At 39.2% G+C, this 26,644-nt stretch overlaps 2 protein-coding genes across 4 annotated transcripts in view; one reads left to right on the top strand and one right to left on the bottom strand.

Moving 5' to 3' along the window:
* The window catches only part of NT5DC1 (5'-nucleotidase domain containing 1), a 359,332-nt gene that overhangs the window by 186,484 nt on the left and 146,204 nt on the right, over positions 1–26,644 (bottom strand). The window lies entirely within an intron of this gene.
* The window catches only part of COL10A1 (collagen type X alpha 1 chain), a 98,490-nt gene continuing 79,276 nt past the window's right edge, over positions 7,431–26,644 (top strand). Inside the window, exon 1 of the mRNA XM_073675883.1 lies at positions 7,431–7,775. The gene's annotated coding sequence lies outside the window, so the exon portion shown is untranslated. The remainder of the gene's footprint in view (positions 7,776–26,644) is intronic.

Raw genomic sequence — 26,644 nt, 5'->3', positions numbered from 1 at the left:
AATCCATTGTTCCCTCTACCCGTGAAATGTCCCCTGTACCATCGGTTGCAACACAACCCCAAAGCATGATTGATCCACCCCCATGCTTAATAGTTGGAAAGATGTTATTTTCCTGAAATTTGGTGGCCTTTTTTCTCCACACATACCTTTGATCATTGTGGCCAAAGACTTCTATTTTAACCTTTTTGGTCGACAGAACTTGTTTCCAAAATGTATCAGGCTTGTTTAGATGTTCTTTTGCATACTTCTGATGCTGAATTTTATGGTGAGGCTGCAGGAGAGGTTTTCTTCTGATGACTCTTCCATGAAGGTCATATTTGTGCAGGTGTCTCTGAACAGTAGAACAATGAACCACAAAGCTAGAGTCTCCTAAATCTTTCTGTAGGTCTTTTGAGGTTAAGCGGGGGTTCTGATTTGCCTCTCTAGCAATCGTACGAACAGCTCTCACTGAAATTTTACTTGGTCTTCCAGACCTTATCTTGACCTTCACTGTTCCTGTTAACTGCCATTTCTTAATTACATTTCAAACTGAGGAAAGGGCAACTTGAAAACACTTTGCTATCTTCTTTTAGCCTTCTCCTGCTTTTTGGGCCTCCACCATTTTCATTTTCAGAGAGCTAGGCAGCTGCTTAGAATAACCCATTTTTTTGGCATAAAGTTAGAGGAGGCTTGGTTTTTATAAAGCTGGGAAATTTTCATTACCTAGCATTTCCTAACGATGGTAGTGAACAAGCCATAACCCTAACAGGCTAATTAAGGTCAGAAACCTTGGTCAAAATTATCAAAGCACACAAATCTCCAAGGGTGCCCAAACTTTTGCATAGGCCCATTTCCCTTATTGTAATTTTTTAAAATGAAAAAAAAAAAGACAATATATATATTTATTTACCTAAAATACAACTGAAATATGTCATCTTTAACAATATGCCTTTTAGAGATCATTTCATCTTCAACTTGCTTAACTGTTCACAACAACAGTGATTTTGACCAGGGGTGCCCAAACTTTTACATGCCACTGTATATATATATATATAAATGTAGTAACAATGCTACTCACTTGGGAGTGATAGAAGGTATCACAGGAAAATTTTCTATTTAAAAGTCCAGCTGGTTTATTGCAGTCCTCATAAACCACATCACAGGAAACTCAAATACAGTCTTTGTCCGGCTCAAAATCCAACATAAAGCAAAAAGTCCATACAATAGTGCTGGTTAGCCTGCCTGACTTAGAGTCCAGCTTCTTGGTCCTTTAGCAAAGGCACTCATTCCAGGAGATCTGCACACCTCCATACACACAGTCATGTGTGAGGCAAACAGCTCTCAATTTACAAAGTGAACCACACCCAGGGGTGGAGATATTGTGAGCAACTGTCTCTCCCAACTCTTCAGCTTCTCATCATAATCAATGTGTCATGGCCGAAAAACCCCTTTTCGTCTTATATGTACTAAAGCATTAGTGTCCAACAGCCACCTTACTATATACAGTGCCTACAAGTAGTATTCAACCCCCTGCAGATTTAGCTGGTTGACACATGCGGAATTAACTTGGCATTGTGACATTTGTACTGTAGATCAGCCTGGAAGTGGGAAATGCACTGCAGCAAATTTTGTTTTTGTTTTTTTTTTTATTTTTTTTTTAAAAACGTTAAAAGTTAATTCAGAGTGTCATTTATTATTCAACCCCTCAAACCACAAGAATTCTGTTTGGTCCCCCTAAAGTATTAAGAAGTAGTTCAGGCACCAAAAATAATGAGCTTCACATGTGTGGATTAAAGATCTCTTTTGCCAGCCTTTTCTGACTATTTAAGACCCTCCCCAAACTTGTGAACAGCACTCAGACATGGTCAACATGGGAAAGACAAAGGAGCATTCCAAGGCCATCAGAGACAAGATCGTGGAGGGTCACAAGGCTGGCAAGGGGTACAAAACCATTTCCAAGGAGTTGGGCCTACCTGTCTCCACTGTTGGGAGCATCATCCGTAAGTGGAAGGCTTATGGAACTACTGTTAGCCTTCCATGGCCTGGACAGCCTTCGAAAGTGTCCTCCCGTGCCGAGGCCAGGCTTGTCCGAAGAGTCAAGGCTAACCCAAGGACAACAAGGAAGGAGCTCCGGGAAGATCTCATGGCAGTGGGGACATTGGTTTCAGTCAATACCATAAGTAACGTACTCCACCGCTATGGTCTCCGTTCCAGACGAGCCTGTATGGTACCTTTACTTTCAAAGCGTCATGTCAAGGCTCGTCTACAGTTTGCTCATGATCACTTGGAGGACTCAGAGACAGACTGGTTCAAGGTTCTATGGTCTGATGAGACCAAGATCGAGATCTTTGGTGCCAACCACACACGTGACGTTTGGAGACTGGATGGCACTGCATACGACCCCAAGAATACCATCCCTACAGTCAAGCATGGTGGTGGCAGCATCATGCTGTGGGGCTGTTTCTCAGCCAAGGGGCCTGGCCATCTGGTCCGCATCCATGGGAAGATGGATAGCACGGCCTACCTGGAGATTTTGGCCAAGAACCTCCGCTCCTCCATCAAGGATCTTAAGATGGGTCGTAATTTCATCTTCCAACAAGACAACGACCAAAGCACACAGCCAAAAAAACCAAGGCCTGGTTCAAGAGGGAAAAAGTCAAGGTGTTGGAGTGGCCTAGTCAGTCTCCTGACCTTAACCCAATTGAAAACTTGTGGAAGGAGCTCAAGAATAAAGTCCACATGAGACACCCAAAGAACCTAGATAACTTGGAGAAGATCTGCATGGAGGAGTGGGCCAAGATAACTCCACAGACCTGTGCCGGCCTGATCAGGTCTTATAAAAGACGATTATTAGCTGTAATTGCAAACAAGGGTTATTCCACAAAATATTAAACATAGGGGTTGTATAATAATTGACCCACACTTTTCTGTTTAAAATTTAATAAAATTCAACTGACCAACATAACTTTTTGGTTTGTAAGATTTATGCTTCTGTTCATAAAACCTACTCTCGTTTGCAGTTTGAAGGCTCTAACTTATTTGCATCTTATCAAACCAGCTAAATCTGCAGGGGGTTGAATACTACTTGTAGGCACTGTATATATGAATTTACGACCTAAAAAGACACAGGGTGCCCATCTCTTTTGGGCCGAACGTTCAGTCAAATTATATTAAAGGGGTTACGTTTGAGCACAGAAGGAGTAGCTCTATAAATTTTGGGGTCCATTTCCTCACCTCTCACTACTAAGTATTAAAAATTTGTCCTAAGAATTACGCTTTTGTGAAAAAAAATTACATTTTACTTTTCACACTCATTTTTAACTAAATCCTTTAATAAAATGTGGGCTCAAAAGACTCATTAAACCCATTAAACCCATAACTGAATTCTTTAGGAAGTACAGTTTAGAAAATGGGGTCAATTTTGGAGTTTCTGCTGTTTGGGCACGTGAAGAACTATTTCAGCCAAATTTGTGTTCCAAAATTCAAATAGTGCTCCTTCCGTTTCGAGCCCTGCCGTTTGTCCAAACAAAGGTTTCTGACCACATGTGGGGTTTCGCCACACTTTGGAGAAAGTGGGTAAGAAACTGAGTGGTCCATTTTTTCATGTTACTTCTTGCAAAAGTGAAAAATTGGGGCTAAAAACATTTTTGTGAAAAAATTCAAATATTTCTATATGACAATCTAATGTTATCACATTGTGTGTCATACCAATGGGTTCAAAATCCTCATTATGCCCCTGGATTAAATCATTGAGGGTTGTAGTTTCCAAAATGGGGTCAGTTTTAGGGGGTTTCCACTGTTTAGACACATCAGGGGCTCTGCAAACGCGACATGGTGTCCGCTAGCAATTCCAGACAGTTTTACGTTTAAAAAGTCGAATGGTGCTCCTTCCCTTCCAAGCCCTGCCATGCACCCAAACAGTAGTGTTGTACCACATATGGGGTATTGGTGTACTAAGGAGAAATCACACAACAAATTGTATGGTCCACTTTCTCCTGTTACCCTTGTGAAAGTGCCAAATTTGGGTCTAAAGTAAAAATTTTGTTGGAAAAGGTAAAATTTATTTTTTTTCTGTTCACATTGTTTTAGTTCCTGTGAAGCAACTGAAGGGTTAATAAACTCATTGGATGTGGTTGTGAGCAGTTTGTGAGGTGCAGTTTTTAGAATGGTGTCACTTTTGGGTATTTTCTGTCACATAGGCCGCTCAAAGCCACTTCAAATGTGATGTGGTTCCTAAAAAACCGGTTTGGTAAATTTTGATGTAAAAATGAGAAATTGCTGATCAACTTTTAACCCTTTTAACTTCTTAACACAAAAAATTATGTTTCAAAAATGGTGCTCATGTAAAGTAGACATGTGGCAAATGTTATTTATTAAGTATTTTGTGTGGTATAACTATCTAGTTTAAAGGCATAAAAATTCAATGTTTGAAAATTGTGAAAAGTTCACATTTTTTTGCTAAATTTTTGATATTTTCATAAATAAACACAAATAATATCAACCAAAATTTACCACTAACAAGTAAAACATATCACGAAAAAACAATCTTAGAATCGGTTGGATACGTTGAAGCGTTCCAGAGTTGTTACCTCATGAAGTGACGCTGGTCAGATTTAAAAAATGAGGCCCAGTCAATAAAGTACAAAGTGGCTTGGTCCTTAAGGCGGGTTAATTAAATTAGTCATATGTGTTAAAGTAAACAAAGTATGACCATCTCAATGCCAGACCAATTCAACTTCCCCCTGCTGTTTTACTTTGCAATTGTGTATTTTTTCCTGAACTATTAAGAACTTTCTTCTTTAGAATAGTCACTATTTCTCAGACATAAAAAACTTTTTGCACTAAATAATTTGATCAAATTGCCCTTTTTCCAGAAATGTTTTATGGTTTCACATATGTCTTGCATTAGTGGCCTAACACCTTGTATTGTTCATGATTGTATACGGTGGAAGAAAAGCTGAACTTTAGGATCTTGAAAAACACAGAGCAAAAATTGCAGTAAAAACGTAGCAAGAAAAGCAAAAAAAAAGCCAACAAAACATGCTTTTTATCTGCAGCTTTTTTTTACTGTCAAGAGATCAGGTCTCGGCTGCAGAAAAAAGTAGCAAAAAAGCAACGTGTGAACATAGCCTTAATATGTTTAAATCATCCACAAAAAAACATCTGGAAAGGGCAGACATATGAAGTCTTAAAAAGGTACCTAAGTACCTTTGGGGTTAAACAGAATCGTACATTTCTATGCCACACAGGTCATCACTTCTTATTAGGAAATAGTTTACGTGTAATTCTAACAATACACTTTATCTCCTTGAATGCCCTTGTGGCCTAATCTACACAGGTGAGACCACTGAAACAGTAAGGCACAAAATGTATAGCCAGAAATTAACTATCACATGTGCTAAGACATGGCTTCCCATTCATAAAGCTAGATATGCCAACTTACAACTGAAGTGATTGAATGGGTACCGGTTGGATGTAGAGATGGCAATCATATTAGGATACTAAAAAAAACAGTGTTCCTACTGAATTAATACTTTATCTTCTTGTTTTTGATTAATCACTATCTTCTAAGGAACTCAATAGAGAGAATAACATTTTTTTAAACAGTAGAACAGGTCATGGCAATCTTCAGATACAGGACTATTTTCAGTTACATATTGAATGTAAAGTTGTCTTTGAAGTCTAATGGTTACTCACATCTTATTTCCCTCTTTTAGAATAATGGAATAATTTCTGGAAAGCAGCAATCAGGTCCCAGATTCGGTGAGATGTTCTGTCCCCTGCTTTTCTTTTCTCTCCATCCCTTTCTTCTCTCCAATATTCCTTCTTACTGTATATTGTCATGGTTATGGTTATGACTAAGAAGATTTTTTTTGAAATGCGTAATCCCCTGGATCTACAATTTTAACAGCATGATTTTAAAGGAATTCTAATAAACATGAAGTTTTAACACACATTCAGATTCTCATTTGGATGTCTGTTGCTGGATCCCTGTTTTTTGCTGTTCACCTTGTGTCAGTCTGCTGGATGTTGAGCAGAGTGGGGTGTGTTGAAGTTGGTGAATGACCAGCCAAAATGTCAGCTGTAGCTGGGAGAGAGACAAGGTACAGTCTCTCCCTCAATGGAGACTGCACGGGTCAGCTAGGAAAGCTGAGCAGTCTGTGTGTTGGAGCTGAAGAGTAAAGTGTGGAAGCTGCAGCCTGTTCAGTGTGAACTGTGCATGGAGTTGAACACTTCTGTTTGGCGCTGCAAGCTGCTCGATCTCATGCTGAAGGTGATACCGAGACTGGCAGGACCGTACCTCTTCTGTGTATAAAGTTTGCTCTGGGAGAAAGTACTGTAAACTGTTTGGGTGAGGCCGTCCTGACATACAGTATGTTTAGTCTTTAGAGCTTTTGTCCACCTCACATTTCCAAAGATGCAAAGTAGCTAAGAGAAGTGACCTGACCAGTCTTCAGGTGGCTCCATAGTTTATATCAAAATGGAAAAAAATGCCTCCGGTGAGAAAAAAACAGTTGAGAAGATGCCAGAAAAAGATGCCATAGGACAGAAGATGTTCGAGTGTCCTGAAATGACTTCCTCTGGTAAAAAGCCAGAGTATATAAGTTGTGAGCACATACCGTCTTAGAGTCTTGACTATGACTAGATGTTGTGTTGGGTGTAGCACAACGAGAACTCCTCATAACTGTCCCAATCAGCATTATGGACAGATAGGAGTAGTTCATGTGTATTCTGATGCGGTGGATGGGGAGGGGGACCGGATGTACCAAGAGGGAGATTGGAGGTGTAGGAGCAAGATCGATAGCCTGAAAGAATGGTGAGCATGCAAGATGGAAAGTCTAGGTAAGGAAACAGGAAGTGCAGAAATCAGGAAGTTAGCAAAATAAAGCGATGACATAGGAGCAGGGAAAGGTAAGTTAATCTTTGTCAAAAAGAAAAAGATGTGAAGATGCTTTATTGGAACATCAAATGGCTTTTTAGGGGCTTTGCAAGAATATTTTAGGTCTTGGCCATATCCTTTAATATTATGAAGAATTGGTGTATGCAAATAAGCTGAAACACATACCAAAATGTAAAAATTATAAAAAAAAGTCTATGGAAATTTGTATTTCATGTACATAGACACTCTTCTGAACTACCGAATAAGTAGTTTTATGGTATGTATGTTTTTACTGGACACAACTAAACATTAAGTATAAAGATATACAAATCAAAAAATGAAAAGTGAGGAGAAATGAAACAAAAGGAACAGACTAATAAACATCGGAAGATAAAATAACCTTACTGTCATATTTTAGCAAGATATATAAATAATTTTGATTTATTAATTAGAAACACTTAGGAATGTATTTTCCAAGCCACACAAATTCAACCTCAGAAGAAAAAGACTGCCAAGATAAATGTCATAGCCTTCCTTAATTTAACACATGGGATCAGATGAATGAAAAATCCAATTCTCCTTCCACTTCTCAAAAAAAAGTGTGTCTTACTGCAAGGAAACAAAGAAATGATTTTCCTTTGGAAGTGAATCAGAAGACACACCACCATTCGGTAGCCAGAATATAATTCAACTCGGTATAAAAAGCGAAAAAAAAAAAAGCACAAAATCTATCATATAAACATTGTTTAAGGAAAAAAGGCATTCCTTAGCAAAGCTCACAGATCAGAGTGGCCAGGCTGTGTTGATGTTCACATCTGAGGAATAGACAGACCCAATGAGCGTGGACTTGGTGATGACCTGCAAAAGCAAGTGCTAACAGGAACAGGACAGTAAAACCCTCTTCATTCTGCGAAAGGTAGGACCGTGTCTGCTCTTTACTAATTGACCTAGGTGATTCTATAAACCCCTTTAAAACTAGAGGAATATGGAAAACATTTTATTCAGCATACTTTACATTTTTCTTTTACTCAAAGACAGGCAGAGCAGCTGAAATATGTGTGAGGTGGCAAGATGCTTAAGAATTTCCTTTAAATTTCTAAATCAATTAATGAGAAATACATACATGGAAAGCAAAACTGTACATTGGATAGAAAATTAATATGTATTTGCAGAAAATATTATTGTCTTATGTTCAGTGGAATTGAAATTTAGAGAAATGGACTTGGCAACGTCAGTGTTTCAGCTGAAAGTTAGTAAAATAATCCTGCAAAAAATAGTATGCATACTTATAGAAGTTCCCTGTGCCTAGAGGCCTGAGGAATGTTTAAATTACTTTAGCATGGGTTGTATGCAAGCTCTTAGAAGACAAAAGAAGGATGTTCAGAATATACTAAGAGACAAGTGACAAATCTGGATTGTCAAATTATGGATATCTTCTAGAGCTATGTAATAAAGTTGGAGCTAGTTTGATATTAAACAGTTAAGATATGCAAGTTGTAGTGAACCTTAATTAATAGAACATATAGCTATCATTTTTTAAATGTTTAAAACCTAAAATTTCTTGCCACTGGATATGTAATATATATTAAAAAAATATTGAAGTAGGTGGCAAGAAAAAACATGTTCTGCTTCAAGTTTTATGACAGGTTCAGTTAGTAAAGGATGAATTGTATAAAGATAACTTGTATCAGTTTCACTTTTTGTATCAGTTCCTCATGGATTTCAAGATCTCTACTTGAATCTTCATTGTTTACGTTCATTGGATAAAACTCACTGTCATGTGATGTCAGAGCGCTATCACTAGCTGAGTACCCATGTGTCCATCACATGACCATAACCATGACAGATGTCTATCCGCTATTAGTAATCAATGAATGCTCGGACAGAATGACTGCAAGCAGGGTTGGAAACCCCTTCAAGGACATGGCGATTTTTCATTTTTTAGATTTTGGTATTTTTCTCCACTTCTTTCTAGGGACATAACTTTTTTATGTTTCCATCGGCAGAGCCATATTAAGGCTTTTTTATTTGCAGTATGAGTTGTAGTGCTGAATGACACAATTAATGTTAACATATAATATACTGAAAAATGGTAAAAAATTATCCAGATGGGATAAAATGGTAAAAAAAGCACAATTTCACCCATTTATAGCTTTTTATGACATTTATTGTGTAGTAGAAATGACCAGGTAATTGGTACAGTTTTTTTTATTATTATTATTTTAGTGATTCAAAAAAATTCTGAACTTTGTAGAAAGAAATATTTTCATTTGTGATATTTTCTGAGAGCAATAAGTTTTTTCATAGGTGAAGTGGTCATGTTTTTTTTTATATGGTGAGCTGAAGGTTACCGTATATTGATAATATTTTATACTATTTTATACTATATATACTATTTTATACTATATATACTGCAGCCTTGCAGCACTGGGGTCCTGGGTTCAAATCCCACCAAGGACAACATCTGCAAGGAGTTTGTATGTTCTCCCCGTGTTTGGTGGGTTTCCTCCGGGTTCTCCGGTTTCCTCCCACACTCCAAAGACATACTGATAAAGGGAATTTAGATTGTGAGCCCCAATGGGGACAGTGATGATAATGTCTGTGAAGCTCTGGGGAAATTAATGGCACTATATAAGAGAGTTAAATAAATAAATAAATATTTTGAGGTAATACACTCTTTTGATCACTTCTTATTGCATTTTTTAGGGTGGAGCAGTGACCGAAATTCTGGCATTTCCATTTTTTCTCTCTATGACATTTATCATACAGGTTAATTAATTTTAGATTTTGATAGATAGGAATTTTACAGGTACAGCAATGCTAAATATGTCTTTTTTTAAATGACATACATATTTTAAATCATTTTTTTCTTTTTACTTTATTTGAATCTGCATACTACGGTACTGCAGTATACAGTGAAAATGATGACCTCTTGTGAAGCCCAGCCTGTGGCTTTACTTACTGAATGCCAGTTAAAAAAATATAACAATAATATTAAAAATAAGCAGCACGCAGCTTTTACATCGTTAATAGGGTTGAGCGAGTGTGTTCTGTCCGAGTATGCTCGGGCGAGCTCCGAGTATTTACAGCTGCTCGGTGATATGGTTGAATCGCTCCCGTGTGCATGATTTGCAACTGTTTGACAGTTTTATTACATGAGAGGAATGTCTATTTCTTACACATTCCTCACATGTAATAAAGCTGTCAAACAGTTGCAAATCATGCACACGGGAGTGATTCAACCATATAATACTCGGAGCTCGGCCTGAGCATACTTGCCGAAAGGGTTAATAGAACATACTCACTCAAAACTAATCGTTAACTATTGTCTTTCTAATTTCCTAAAAAAGTCCCCCAAAACAGGCTTGGGCTGTCTTTTTTTCCTATTAAAAAGGGAAATCAGATGTACAAGAGCTATATTAGATGTTTTTTCCAAATCTCAGAAGGGTAACTTATGAGTAGAATATTAACTCCTTAACAACCGCAGATACACCTTTTAACAGCTGTCATTAAGGGTACTTATTCCTCAATGCCGCTCTTTAACGGTGCTGAGGAATAATGGTATAGCGCCGCCCCGAGGCCAAATTTCCGGCGGATGTCAGCTGACACCCTGCAGTATCGGCCCCAGCCGGTTTTGAAGCCGCTCAGGGCCAATTAACACCTTAAATTCCGCTGTCAATCATGACAACGGTATTTAAGTTGTTACAAGGGGGTTGCAAGACCCCCTTAGTAACCTTCGGACCCCCGCGAAGAAAATGGTACCCTGATGTCATGTGATGACCTCAGGGTATGGTGTCCTGTGAGATCCAGCTATAAACTGGGTCTCACAGGCTGAGTCAGTGAAGTACTGACAATCTCATGCACTGCCGTACACAAGTACTGCAGTGTATGAGATCAGTGATCAAAGTCAAAATTATACATGTCCCACAGTGGAACAAAAGTAAAAAAAAGTGAACTAAAATACATTAAAAAAAAGTAAAAAACACACAAAAAAGTGCACACATCACTAAAATCCATTTCGCTACACAAAACGCAGCGTTTGTAATAAAAAAAACCATACACATAATTGGTATCGCTGCATTGGGAACGACCCGCTCTATAAAACTGGCATGTTATTTATTCCGTAAGGAGAAAGCCGTAAAAGAAATAAACAAAAAACACGCCAAAAATGTCGCTTTTTCATCATAATGACTCACAAAAAAAGTGAATAAAAAGTGATCAAAAAGTCTTATGTAAAAAAAACTGTATAAATAAAAACGCCAAACCGTCCCGCAAAAAAACAAGCCCTAATATGGCTTATTCGGCAAAAAAATAAAAAAGTTACAGGTCTCAGATTATGATGATGCAAAAACAAATTCTTTTTTTGTAAAATATTGTTTTTAGTGTGTAAAAATTGCAAAGCATAAAAAAACAATATAAATCTGGTGTCGCTGTAATCATACCGACCCAGCAGACAAATCGGTCTTATCACTTTTACCGCACGGTGAACGGCGCAAAAAATAAAAAAATAAAAAACTGAATTGCTGGTTTTTGTTCTGTGTCTGAAAAATCTGAATAAAAAGCGATCAAAAACTACTATGTGCCCCAAAATGGTAGCAAAAAAATCTGCAACTCGTCTCGCAAACAATAAGCTCTCATACAGCAATGTTCGCCAAAAATAAAAAAGTTACAGCTCTCAGAATACGGCGACAAAAAAAAATATTTTTTATAAGGAAGCATTTTTACTGTGTGACAGCAGCAAAACCTAAAAAAACATAAATCTGGTATTGCTTTAATCGCACTGACCCCAAAAATAAATCTGCGTTATCACTTATACTGCACGATGAACTGCGCATAATTAAAAATAAGGGCCATTCCTGGTCTGCTGTCTAATTGTTCATTCTACCACCCAAAAATAGGAATAAGGCTCGGCTCACATTTATCCTGTGCTCTCTGCTGAGCGCTTACATTGGGGTTTCTGTGTAAATTCCCCCAAACCGCGAATCAGACAAAACCCCGGATGGAACCACTCACTTATGAGGCAGATGGAGTCACTTTGGACTAGTCTCTGTTCTGGTGGTGTCCCATGATTTTAGGAGTCTTTTTAGCAAACAAGTGTGGGCGAACACACATCTGTGCACGCCTAAAGCAGACGCCAAACAGAGTACAAAGTGTCTCCATCTGCCTCATTATGATGGGTGGTTCTATTGAAGGTTTCGTCTGAATCGTATTTTGTGAATTTACACGGAAACTCCAACGTAAGTGCTCAGCGTAGAACACAAGAATATAATCCCAGCCTTATTCTGGAAGGAATCAAAAAATATTATGTACCCCAAAATATTACCAATAAAAACTCTAATTTACCCCACACAAAACCAGCCCCCACTCAGATCCGTCATCTATCACTGGAACTATAAGGGGTACCCATGTAACTGGTAGAACAAAGACTCTGGAAAAGTGACATGGTTCTCGTCCTCTCAAATAAAGTCCAGTGAATTGTGCGCTCCCAAATCAAAATGCCCCCCTCCTTCTGAGCCCCACTGTGCCTAAACCGCAGTAAGTGGTCACATGTTTGGCATTATTGAAGTGGGCAGAGGGCACTTAACAATTCACAGGGTGCTTGTCTCCAGAAGCACAAGCTGGGCACAATGTATGGGGGCGCTACAATATATGGGGGCACAATGTATGGGCACTAAATTGGCATATTTGCAATTCTCCAGAAAAAAAAGCCTGGCGTGGATGTTACAAAATAGTCACTGCAGCTGTAGATTAATTCATTGAGAGATTTAATTTCTACCATGGGGTCACTTTTGGGGTTTTTCTTCTGCTCTGGCAACTTCAGGGCTCCGCAAATGTTGCCGTAAACTATTCTACCAAAATCAGTGCTCCAAAGGCCAAATAGCGCTCCTTTCTTCTCAGCCTTGACGTGTGGCCTAACAGTAATTTCTGATGACATATGGGACATCACGGTGTTCGGGAGAAATTGCACAATAAATTATGGGGTCCAGTTTCACCTATTAACTCTTGTGTACCTGATAAATTTGCAACAAATACAAAAGTTACATTTTGACCACAAAAATGTCATAATTTTCATGTCTCAATGTTACAAAATTCTGTGAGGCACCTATGGGTTCAAAATACTCACTACACCCCTAGATAAATTCCTTAGGCAGTGAAGTTTCCAATATTGGGTCACCTGGGGGGGAAGTTCTGCTGTTCTGGCACCTCAGGGGCTCAGCTAACGAAGCCCACAATCAACTAAAACGAAATCTGAGTTCTAAAAGCCTAGTGCTCCTTCCCACCTGACCCCTGCCAGTAGTGTACAACCACATATAGGATATCACTATGTTCGGTAAAAATTGCATAACAAATTGTGGGGTCCATTTTCTCCTAATACTCCCCATATAAATTATAAATTTGGTGCTGAAACAGTATTTTAGTGGTAAAATAATAATTTTTGTTCTCACATCTAGAACATATAAAGTTTTGTGAAGCACCCATCGATTAAAAATGCTCAGTACATCCCAAATTAATGAATTCCTTGAGGGGTCTAGTTTCCAAAGTGGGGTCACTTGTGGGGGGTTTCTGCTGTTTTCGCATTTCAGGGGCTCTCCAAATGCGACATGGCATTCACAATCTATTCCAGACAAATAGTGCTCTTTCCTTTCCTAGCCCTGCCATGTGCACAAACAGACATTTTTGACCACATATGAGGTATCATCGCATTCGGGAGAAATTGCATAATAAATTATGGGGTCCGTTTTTTCATATTATCCATTGTGAAAATTACAAATTTGGGGCTAAAACAAAATTTTTGTGAAAAAAATGAAAATTTTCAATACGATGACCTAATGTTATCAAATTCTGTGCAGTACCTGTGGGTTCAAAATGCTCACTATACCCCTCGATAAAATCCTTGATGGGTGTAGTTTCCAAAATGGGGTAACTTGTGGGGGTTTCCACTGTTTAGGCACATCAGGGCCTCTCCAAACGCGACATGATGCCCGCAGACCATTCCATCAAAGTCTTTGCTCCAAAACGTCACTCCTTCCTTTCCGAGCCCTACTGTGCACCCAAACAATAGTTTTCCCCTACATATGGGGTATAGGCGTACTCAAGAGCAATTGCACAACAAATTCTGGGGTCCATATTCTCCTGTTGCCCTTGTGAAAATAAAAAATTTGGGGCTAAAAGTACATTTCCGTGGAAAAATGTAGATTTTTTATTTTCACGGCTCTACATTCTAAACTTCTGTGAAGCACCCGGGGGTTCAAGGTGCTCACCAAACATCTAGATACATTCCTTGAGGGGTCACTTATGGGGGGTTTCCCTGTTTAGGCACATCAGGGGCTCTCCAAACGTGACAAGGTGTCCGCTCTCAATTTCAGCTATTTTTGCATTCAAAAAGTCAAACAGAGTTCCTTCCCTTCCGTGCGCCCAAATAGTAGTTGTACCCCACATATGGGGTATCGCCATACTCAGGGGAAATTGCAAAAAAATTTGGGGGTTTATTTTTTCGGTTACCGGAAATATACGGACGTGTGACAGAGCCCTAACATGAAGTACAATGTGTCACAAAAAATCAAACTCAGAATCACTGGGATTCGTTAAAGTGTTCCAGAGTTATTACCACGTAAAGTAACACCAGTCAGAATTGTAAAATTTGGCCTGGTGAGGAAGGCGAAAACAGGCTTAGGGGCGGAGGGGTTAAAAACATGGAGCGGGACCTGTATTACAGAAATTACAAAATAATTTCACCCTCTTGAAGCCTTGGAGTGTTCACCCTCTTGAAGCCTTGCAGTGTTCTCATCTACTACAATATCCTTTTAATGGCCCCTAAAGAGTATACTGCCAACAAAAATGCATCCCATGCACAGTATGATATCCTCACATTATCCTCCACATGCACTGTATGATGACCACACAGCACCCCAATCACAATATGATGTCCCTACAGTGCCCCAACACAGTACGATGGCCCCAAAAGCCCACTTCCAACACAAAGTATGATGGCGCTCACACACATAGAAGGGACCCACACAGTATTATGGCACCACAGCCAATGACGCACAGTATAATTGCCCTCACAGACTGTATGATGACCCCCAACACAATAAGATTTACACCATTGCCCCTAACAAGCAATTACTGATAAAATAAAAAAGTAATCGCCTAGCCCTGTTCCCCCGATGTGCTGTTCTGCTCTGTGCAATGTGTGCACCGAGGCTCTGTGCAGCAGGCTGGATTTAGTGATGTCAACATGCCTACTTCACTAAAACTCAGACGCACAGGTTGAATGGTCGAACAGGGAGCGGATGGCTCTCTGTTCCACCATTGTATTCACCTCTAATTGCATCCTGAGGATGCAAATACCAATAAAAGTGTGACGCAGGGTGGGGGAGCATGGTGCCGTCACCAGGACCCCAAACTCACGGACCCTATAACAGCCGCTTGGTCTGCTGTTATTAATGGTAAGCCACTGTGTTGTATTAAGCTTTAAAAATAACAAACAAATAAAAAGCATTTTTTAATTTGTAAAGTGTAGAATATGTAGACAGAATGAACTAATCTACCGTAGTTATTTTTATTATCACCATCACTATAATTCAGTGCAGTTAAATGGGTTGAACCACTGGCGGACACAGACAGACAAGGGCCCCCGTGCAAGAACAATCTATGGGCCCTTTGCAGTCCAAGGGCTCCAAAAATGCAAAATTGCACTTGCTTTAGAGGTAGAAATGGGCCCCCTTACCTCTTGGGTCCCTGTGCAGCCGCACAGGTTGTGCCAATGATATGTCCGCCCCTGGGTTGAACACGTTATCTTTATTTTAGCCATTGTCTTTAGAACATGATTTTATGGTACTTCGATGGTATTACATGTCCTCCTTCCACACTTGTTAGTGCAGTCTTCCTTACAGACTACACAACTCTCCTGTCCATAAAGAGTCTGCTGATGGAAGGAGACGTGACCAGACCTGTCTATCAGCCTCCTCCAATTAATAAATAGCTTTCAGAAGCTAAGTGTTTTGGTGAAGGCTGAATGACTAGTCTGGTCACATGCTCATCCATAAGATCATCCATAAGCAGCCAATTTGTAGACTGTAGAGCTGTGCAGTTCATGAGGAAGGTTTCACTAAGGCCAAATCCACACGTCCAATGTAAAAAAGTCCATGTTCTTTCAGTCTGCTGGACCCACTTTTGTTCCACGTGACAGATTTTACAATCCTTTTTACATCCATTTCTTCTCATAATAAATAAATTCTTAGCTTCTCATTCTCTTAATAATGAGTAAATTACATACAGCACACAGATATTATCTGTGTGATATCCATTTATTTTCATGGGGCCTGTCATAGAAATATGTGTTGTAAAAGATATTAACATCACTAAACCACATGAAATTGCAGTGGCAGTGATAGCTGACAGTCAGAGTAACAGAGGACCTGATACAAACCCCTCTCCCTCCTCCCATTTGCAGTAAGAAACAGGAGCTAGCAATCTAAAGCTGCTTTTATGTAAAATGGCAGTGTACAAAGAGAAGTTACAGTCCTAATAAAAAAACAATCTCTGAAGCCACTCGCCCCCCTCCCTCCTTCCCTTGCATTCTGAGCTGACACTCTTAGAAGTAGGAAATTGAACTACCTCAATTAACATGCGAGTTTTTTACAAGTTTATGACCACTTATAAAATATGTTCAAAGTGCTGCCAATGGTGTTGGATTGTCAATGCAACCCTCTTCTCCCACTCTTGACACACTGATAGCAACACCGCAGAAGAAATGATAGCACAGGCTTCCAGTATCCGTTGTTTCAGATGCTGCACATCTCGTATCTTGATGCTATATTGTGGTATATGGGGTACAAAGATAGTGGGGCCATTCTTCATCAATGGAAGCCTCAATGCCACTGGATATCTGAAATAACTACATGATGATGTGTTGCCCTCTTTATGCACTGAAGATGGCACGTTCCCTGAGTTTTTCCAACAAGATAGTGCACCACCACATTATGGGTGTCAGGTCCGAGCATTCCTACATGAACCGTTTCCTGGAAAGTGGATTGGTCATCGTGGGCCAGTTGAATGGCCACCAAGGTCTCCCGATCTGACCCCCTTAGACTTTTATCTTTGGGGTCATCTGAAGGCAATTGTCTATGCTGTGAAGATACGGGATGTGCAGCATCTGAAACAACGGGCACTGGAAGCCTGTGCTAGTATTTCTTCTGCGGTGTTGCTATCAGTGTGTCAAGGGGGGGAGAAGAGGGTTGCATTGACAATCCAACACAATGGGCAGCACTTTGAACACATTTTATAAGTGGTCATAAACTTGTAAAAAACTCATGAAAGAATAAAGTTACGTTAAAACCAAGCACACCGTTGTTTTTTACTTATTCAGAGTACTGAATTTGATACATGGACTTCTGAATTTGGCCTTAGGGTTTGTGTAGACGACTGTATTTTCATCCCGAGTGCGATTCAACAAAACATCAGATCAAACTTGGACCAATGTTATTCTATGGGGCCGTGCACATGTCCAATTTTTTCCTCGGAATGAGTCTGTCCAAGAAAAAAAATTGCAGCATGCACGAGTTGCATCCAATTATTAGATCGCACTCGGCCATGCAAGTCAATGACTCTTTCATCCTCAGATGACATCCAAGTGCGGTTTGTTTTTCACGGAATAACAGATTGAGAAATCCTTTCACCCATCTTTTCACATCCAAGAAAATCGGATCACACTGTGATTAAACTCTGATTAGAGATTGATCAGAATGTGATTAGCATAATTGTACCGATTCTCTCGGATGAGAGAAAATATGATTGTGTAACCCTAGCCTTAAATTGATAATTTCATCGGAATAACAAAATAACGTCTCAGCTGAAAAAAAAACCCACAATCCTTTCTACTAAAAAAAATTCCTAAGAACTTACTTTTCTAGATAATGTTTAACTTTATTGGAAAATAGTCATGAACCCCTTTACCACCGTGGGTTTTTCCGCTTTTGCGTTTTCATTTTTTGCTCCCCTTCTTCCCAGACCCATAACTTTTTTAATTTTCCATCAATATGGCTATGTGAGGACTTATTTTTTTTGCGGGACAAGTTGTACCTTTGAACGACACCATTGGTTTTACCCTCTCATGTACTGGAAAACGGGGGAAAAATTCCAAGTGCGGTGAAATTGCAAAAAAATTGCAATTCCACAATTGTTTTTTGATTTTATTTTTACCATGTTCACTAAATGCTATAACTGACCTGACAGTTTTTGAAGTAACTTGGCAAGGAGGTTGTTCCAAACATCTTGGAGGACTAATCACAGAACTTCTGTGGATGCAGGCTTGTGTAAATCCTTCTGTCTCTTCATGTAATACCAGTCAGATTTGATGATGTTGTGTTAAGAGCTGAGTGGGGGCCTTATCATCACTTTCATGACTCTTTGTTTTTCTTAAATCTAGTTCTTAATGACATTGGCTGTATGTTTGGGGTTATTGAGTTGCTGCAGAACAAATTTGGAGCCAAATCAGATGCCTCCAAGAGGATGGATAAGTATTTGCCTGTATTTATCAGCACTGAAGACACTAATAATCCTGGCCAAATCACCAACTCCATTTGCAGAGATCAGCTAAAACTTGAAAGGAGCCTCCATTCACCATGCTTCACTGTTGCCTGAAGACATTGATTAATGTACCACTCGCCAGCCATTTGACAATAAAAATGCTTCCCTTTTATGAGACAAAATATTAAATATTTGGCTGAATGTCTAGGACACCGGCTGCCATTTTTCGCAACACAAGTTTTTATGTTTTTGATGCATATTTAAGTCACTTGGCCTTGTTTCCATGTCAAATGTATGGCTTTTTGGCTGCAATTCTTTCATGCAGACCAAAACAGTATAAGTAGATGAAACTCTTTGTAATTGTGCAGCAATTAGACTTCATGTTTGCTTTAAATTTCTGTCCCGTTTTTCCAATATAGAGACCTCCAATAGGACATTTAGTGTAAAATATCAGGTAATATAATTGTTCACCCCGGTAAGGTGGATTCTCAAAGCCGTTGGTCAAAGTGAGAACACATACCTTCCCAGAAAACACATCGATGAAAGACTCAACCAAATCAGTAACAACACTATATTGATGTAGAACATGTCAATTTGAAACAAACCTCATAGGACTACTGTGTTTTGGGGATCTGTATCAGGTCTGTGGTTTTTATATGAAAACAGGCTTTGCACCACCTTAAATTGCAGGGATATGTTCCTTTTGGTGTACCAGAGGGAATTAAGTTCCTGATAACAATCTTTTAATTTTTTTTAAATTTGGAGATTGTCTGTAACATAGTAAGGATGGGTCTTTGAATATTGTCTGTAACTGGTCATCACTATATAAGATATAATGGAGAGTTTTTCTCTGTATTGAAGTAGTTAGCTTCTGTGGATCCTGATGTCTGATAATTTGGTTATCAATAGAGGTGGGATGTTATCCTTGATTTAAAAATGTCCTTTTAAGTTGGATAAAGTGTTAATCTCTGTTTGAAGGGCTGGAAAGAGTATGATTATAACTGATGGTCTTGCTGTAGACCTTAAACTTTTTAATGCATTTTGGGTGGAAGCTGTCCCATCTGAGGTATGTAGGGTGATCAATAGGTTTCCAATACTTGGTTGTCTGTACTGAGCTGTTCTGCATTTTTATGATAATGTCGAGAAAATTACCTCCTGTATGTGAGTGGCCCAATGTCAGGTTTATGGTGGGATTAAATGAACTAAATCTTTGACAAAAGTTTATTAGTTCTTATTCACTTAGTCTAGATTGTTAAGGTGTCATCAATGTAACAAAAGTAGGTGAAAAGTTTGATAGAGCAGGTTCCAGTTCTACCAAGAAAAGGTTAACATACTAGCATGCCATTTTATTGCCCACAGCAGTTGCAAACATATATCCTCATAGAAAGAGAAAACATAGTGTGAATAAGGATAAATTTAGAGAGCTGTGTCACAGACTCAGAGGGGATCCCATTTTCATTAAGATACATTTGACAAGAGCTTAGTCTATCTTCATGGGGGATGGTAGAATACAGGGATTCCACACTATGGAGGATGGCTAGGATAGCACCCTTGGGGAGGGGACTTATGATAGTTTGTTTAATAGGTCAGTGATGTAATGGAGATACTGTAGCTGGCTGTATTTTTAGCCAACAGTTTAAAGACACTGGCAGAGATGCCCTGTCAAAAAAGCAGAGCATAAGACAAGAAGCTACTCTGTCGACATGAAATTAATGGAAGCCACAGAAGCAGTCTGTGAAAGCTCCGTGGTTTCAGAGATTGGCGACAGGCAGAAAAGAAATGAAGGAATCCACAGATCAAAAAATGGTTTTCGGCTCCGGACAGGAGCCTTTGTCAGGTGACCCAGACGAAGGCTCCTATCCAGAGCTGAAAAACGGTATGTGATTTGTGGACTTTAATAAAGGTAACATTATTTGCTGAATGTTGCACTTCATACTTTTATTGAGCAGCACAGGACCACCTCAACTATTCCTTCATCTATTTGTTAACCGGCTCATTGCCTTAGTGCCTTCTCGTCTGGTGCCGAGTCCCACCTCCCAAAGTGAATTTAAGTAGTCCATTCTACTGTACCACCAAGCTCCAACTAAATTGTACCTTTCTGTGCAGAAAAGGAAGGTAGCTACCAACTACCTGCTTTCAAGTTCTTAGCTTCATAAGAAAAAAATACGAAAGTCCAGGATAACCCCTTTTGTTCTTGCTATTTGGCATTGCAGTAGAGCCAGCCACCTACATAACCAATCTGAGAGTATATATAAAAGAAATCCAATGCACCAAAAGGCCCAAGTAAGATGTAAGCAGCATTCACATTGAATTTTGCTGCTGGTTCACCCCTTCATCGAAGACCTCTGTCTGAATACCATTAATGGAGCAATTGACTTAAATAAGAATAACGTAGTCCAAAAAAAAATGAAAATTTTCAATACGATGACCTAATGTTATGAAATTCTGTGCAGTACCTGTGGGTTCAAAATGCTCACTATACCCCTCGATAAAATCCTTGATGGGTGTAGTTTCCAAAATGGGGTAACTTGTGGGGGGTTTCCACTGTTTAGGCACATCAGGGCCTCTCCAAACGTGACATGATGCCCGCAGACCATTCCATCAAAGTCTTTGCTCCAAAACGTCACTCCTTCCTTTCGGAGCCCTACTGTGCACCCAAACAATAGTTTTCCCCTACATATGGGGTATAGGCGTACTCAAGAGCAATTGCACAACAAATTCTGGGGTCCATATTCTCCTGTTGCCCTTGTGAAAATAAAAAATTTGGGGCTAAAAGTACATTTCTGTGGAAAAATGTAGATTTTTTATTTTCACGGCTCTACATTCTAAACTTCTGTGAAGCACCCGGGGGTTCAAGGTGCTCACCAAACATCTAGATACATTCCTTGAGGGGTCACTTATGGGGGGTTTCCCTGTTTAGGCACATCAGGGGCTCTCCAAACGTGACAAGGTGTCCGCTCTCAATTTCAGCTATTTTTGCATTCAAAAAGTCAAACAGAGTTCCTTCCCTTCCGTGCGCCGAAATAGTAGTTGTACCCCACATATGGGGTATCGCCATACTCAGGGGAAATTGCAAAAAAATTTGGGGGTTTATTTTTTCGGTTACCGGAAATATACGGACGTGTAACAGAGCCCTAACATGAAGTACAATGTGTCACAAAAAATCAAACTCAGAATCACTGTGATTCGTTAAAGTATTCCAGAGTTTTCTGTGCAGAAAAGGAAGGTAGCTACCAACTACCTGCTTTCAAGTTCTTAGCTTCATAAGAAAAAAATACGAAAGTCCAGGATAACCCCTTTTGTTCTTGCTATTTGGCATTGCAGTAGAGCCAGCCACCTACATAACCAATCTGAGAGTATATATAAAAGAAATCCAATGCACCAAAAGGCCCAAGTAAGATGTAAGCAGCATTCACATTGAATTTTGCTGCTGGTTCACCCCTTCATCGAAGATCTCTGTCTGAATACCATTAATGGAGCAATTGACTTAAATAAGAATAACGTAGTCCAAAATAAGAATCTTCTGAATATTATACAGAGTCAAAGTTTCATATTTTGGATACTATTTGCTTAACTGAGGTAAATTGCTTGGCCGGGGAAATGTCTGAATACCATTTTTCAGGTATTCAGGTTGAAGCCACCAACTGACTGCTCGATGGGTAGGAAAATGCTATTTGAATGCAGCCTTATAGTAAAGTGTAAAATGTCATCCAAGTCTGCATTTTCTGTCTTGAGTGAAATTCCAGTTTCATCATATTTTTACAATGGTGTACACAAATGAACATCCTTTGGAAACTATACAGCTTGTTGCATCAAACGTAAAACTGAATTTTTCACTGAGAACAAAATCAGAGCTAATTAAATCATTTCTAATTATTGCTCCTAAATGTAACAATAAAAATCCTAGCAATCAAATTTCGTGATTAGAAAACTTTATAGCTCAGCATAAAGAAGAAATTACCAAACAAGGATAGACCATAAAACCTGGAAAAATTATAGCAGAAAAATACAAATATGAAAATAATGAAAATGTCGATTTGAGAATTGTGGTTTACATTTACTTGTCATTCCAAGATTCTCATGCTTTGATGACAAATTAAAAACATAAATTGGTTTAGAAACAGTTAACATAGGCTTGTAACTTCATCCTAGTCTCGTTGATTTAAATGATTTCAAGGGCATATTTGAATAACCAGAACCTTGCTATTATAGAGCTGAATTACACACCACCAAAATGGTTTCATTTCAAATGGGCACATCTTCAACCACATTCTTTAGACTATCTTTGAAATTAATAATACTCAATTTATGTGTATGAATGAATGGAAACTATTTAACCAGTTCAGGACCTGGCCATTTACCCCAGTTCTTGACCAGACACATTTTCGGGTTTTTTTCGAAAATGCTTTTTTTTGGAAATGCCGATTTTAAAAGCTGTAAAAAATGTTCTTATTCAGATACTCTAATAATTTTACATCTATTCTTCATGATACATGGGGCTTAATTTTTGTGTTATTTTCATACATTCTTTTTTTAAACTTTTTTTGCTTATTTCTGGTAATATTAGTGAGAAAATAAAGGAAATACATGTCCATTTTTCAATTTTAAATTTCTTTATAACAATAAAGGAGCACAAAAACACATTTTAAAAATTTCTCCCATTTGTATACCATTTATAATTATATATCATACACTTTTTTTCCAATGGAGGTGGTGCTAGTAACAACGATTTGAATTCGCAATGGCATTTTTTTAACATTTAAATATTTTTTTAAACCTGTTTACACCTGTAACTGAGGCTGATATATTAGCCCAAGGTACAGTGGAAATGCATTCTTCTGCTCCCTCCCTACCCCCAGCGATCACATGACCATAAGTGCTTCCTATTACTGTATACATAGTGCTTGTTCCGTGCTGTATATACAGCGATTCAGAAGGCAGAGACGGTAATAAACCTTTTCTATAGCGAGCGTGGCTGTGTCTGACAGCCATCTCTCTGCTGCCATAGCTGCTTAATTATGTGCAACTTCACTACTATCTAGTGATGTTTTAGAACGTCATTACAGAGTAGAACACGGACCAGTTGGACATTAAAAGGGTTTTCCAAAAACAAAAATGTATTTTAATCAAAGGATCTTGGAATAATTATAACTTCCACAATTTGATGAATAAAATGTTCCTGTGCTGAGATAATCTTATTAATGTGCCCCTGCTGTGTACTGTCTAATGGCTGAGTCTGATCGTGCACAGAACATGGTCTGATCATACCACATCTCCTGGGCATGGAGGGTAGGGAGTATATAGACAGCAGGGGATTGCAGCTGATTCTTTTCGTGAGGTAAAACATTTCACTGCCTGTTTTTAAACAATGTTTTACTTTAAAGAAAGAATCATTTGGGATCCCATCCTGTAATGTCTATATACTTTTTTTCCCCACACCTGCCCAGGAGATGTGGTATGATCAGACCATGTTCCTGCACGGTCAGACACAGCCATTACACAGTACACAGCAGAGGCACATTTATAAGATTATCTCAGCACAGGAACATTTTATATAAATACATTCAATTGTGGAAATTATTATTATTATTCCAAGATCTATTAATTAAAATTAACTTTTGTTAGTGGGAAACCCCTTTAAATGTTTATGGGCAGTATTGTGTTTTTCAATCTGAGACTTTTTTTGCCTACTGCATGTTACGCTATAAAATAATTTAAGGGGCCTCAACAACCAAAAACTTATTTAGCTTATTTGACTTTTGCATATCAGGTTTCACTTTTGTCATGTTAAGGAAAAGAATTGTGACATCTGAACAAGCTTGATTCAAGATTTTGGAAACCTGTGCCAGCTGCATATTTCTTGTTGTAAAATGATCTTGGCAAAAATTACTCAAGCTGTGATGCATTCTTTCAGAAAGTGATATTCAACACCAAATTCTCAAATAAACAGCATGAAGGCCAGCAAGTGGGGATCATCAGATAAATAGGTATGAAATATTTAGGCCAGGTTCACAATTTCCAGTGCGATACAGCAATTGTGATTGTTTTTTTCTAGGAAATGTTTTATAACCCTTCCTATTTATACTATTTGCACAATTATTAGGCAATATTTTTAGGTTATATTGTTTATACCATTCCAATCTCAGCACCCTTCAAAACTTGTTCTTTATAAGAAAATATTGAAATTGAGGCCATGACAACGCGAAGAACCCGGGTTAGTAATTTGTGGCACTCTAATAGTAAAACTAGAACTTCCAGCATGCTCTGGAAGCCTCCCAAAAGCTTGTGACTGTCAGAAAATGCTGGGAGTTGTAGTTTAACAACAGCTGGGTGCTGCATGTTGCTTACTTCTAGCATATGGATATGTAACATAGACATAGTCCAGCTCTCTCATGTCTATTGTCCTTTAAAATTGGCTGCAATCAGGAATGAATATGGCAAGCATTGTGAATTTATTATTCACTCTCCATCTGGTCTTAAAGAAGCTCTCCCAACAAAGTTTATACCTTCTTAATATATTGCAATCATCATATTATATAGCACTGTGTACTTACAATTGCTCATTTTGACTTTTTACCCAGATAATTTTTCTGTTTTCTATTATGTCTATGACATCACGTGATTAAAGACTGACTAGCTGAATCCTCCTAAGCTCTATGTAGAAACAGGAGGTCAATTTGCCCTGTGTGAGTCATGAGTCACTGCAAAAGTCCCTGGTGAGGAGGTGGTGTTGGAGGGAGCAGTTCAGTCAGGGGTTGAAGAGGGGAATGATTTATGAAGGGGAGAGAGACTTCCTGTTTCTACATAGAACAAAGGAGAAAAATTTACAACGTGGAAAGGGAAAATGGGCAATTGTAAGTACACATATAATAAAATGACTATAATATATTAAGAGGATAAAAACTTTGATGGAAGTGCTTCTTTAAGTTTCAGCTCTAGTGCCCCAATGATAATAAAGGGAACCATTACTGAAATTAATAACTATCACCACTGAGAAAAACTAAAAAAAGGATTATATATTAATAATACTTTACAAACTATGGAAACTACCTCTGTTTCAATCTTCAAAATGGTTTTTCTAAAGTATTATAAAAAGCTGTGCTCCTTAAACTGTGAGGAATGCTTCACCAATTACCATATTTTTCAGACTATAAGACGCACCGGACCATAAGATGCACCCCAAATTTTTTGATGGAAAATAGGAAAAAAAATATTTTTCATAAGATGGGGGTCCGTCTTATAGTCTGAATAGGTATCTTACCTGGGGGGCGGTAGAGCGAGGGTCACAGGAGGCAGGGTCCTTCAGGAAGCCGGCGGAAGTGGAAGAATGCTGCGGACCCTGGGTGCGAGAAGCCGGTGCTCCAGCAGCGGGGAGTTAAGGTGGTGGTGGAGCAGGATCACAGAACCGTCCGTTCCCTCTCTCAGGAACCCGGCGGCTGCAGAAGAGGTGAGATGCTGAGGGGCTTGTGTCTGTGCCTGGCTGGGGCCGGTGTCTGTGCCTGGCTGGGGCCGGTGCCTGTGCCTGGCTGGGTCTGGGGACTGGGCATGGCTGAGGCCGAGGACTAGGCCTGTGCTTGGCTGGGGCCGGCGTCAGGTTGTGAGCGGAGTGTGCTGCTTTAAGGTGGCGGTGAGGCAGAGCGGCGGTGAGGCGGTGCAGCAGAGCGGCTTTCCGGTGGCCGCGGCCATCTTCCTGAAGCTGTGATCTACAGGAAAATGGCCGCCCGAGCTCCCAGACTGCGCATGCGCCGACTCGGGCGGCCATTTTCACGTAGATCACGGCTTCATGAAGATGGCCACGGCCACCGGAAAGCAGCTTTGCAGCACCGCCTCATGGCCGCACAACACCTTAGACCAATCTGTCTCTCTCCATTGGCTGTGTTATTTGGCAAATTCAAGTCGGACCTTCCGCTTCTTTGCAGAGATGAAAGGCTTCTTGAATGGAACATGCAATCAACTTTACTGCTCTTAGCCATCATCCCACAGTTTGGTGATTCACTTTGACCCCATATTCTTGGTTCATTTCGTGCAAAATCTGTACACGCTTTTATGGACATCAGATACTGACTTTTTCTTAATAATGTGATCAACTCTGGAGGAAGTTTTCCGTGGTCGTCTGGATTTGTCAGCTGTTCCATAACCTTCTTTTTCTTTATTTAATATACGTGACACTTGACTCTGAGAACTGTTGAATTCCATAGCTACCTCTTTTTGGCTTTTGCCTAACTTCATTCTCAGAATAAGCTTCCTGACATC

The sequence above is a fragment of the Phyllobates terribilis genome, unplaced genomic scaffold (assembly GCF_046119375.1).
Source record: "Phyllobates terribilis strain yellow unplaced genomic scaffold, ASM4611937v1 Scaffold_3__8_contigs__length_932513732, whole genome shotgun sequence".
NCBI classification, from domain to species: domain Eukaryota; kingdom Metazoa; phylum Chordata; class Amphibia; order Anura; family Dendrobatidae; genus Phyllobates; species Phyllobates terribilis.
Note: the sequence above shows the minus strand (reverse complement) of the source record. Positions and strands in the feature narration are given on the sequence as shown.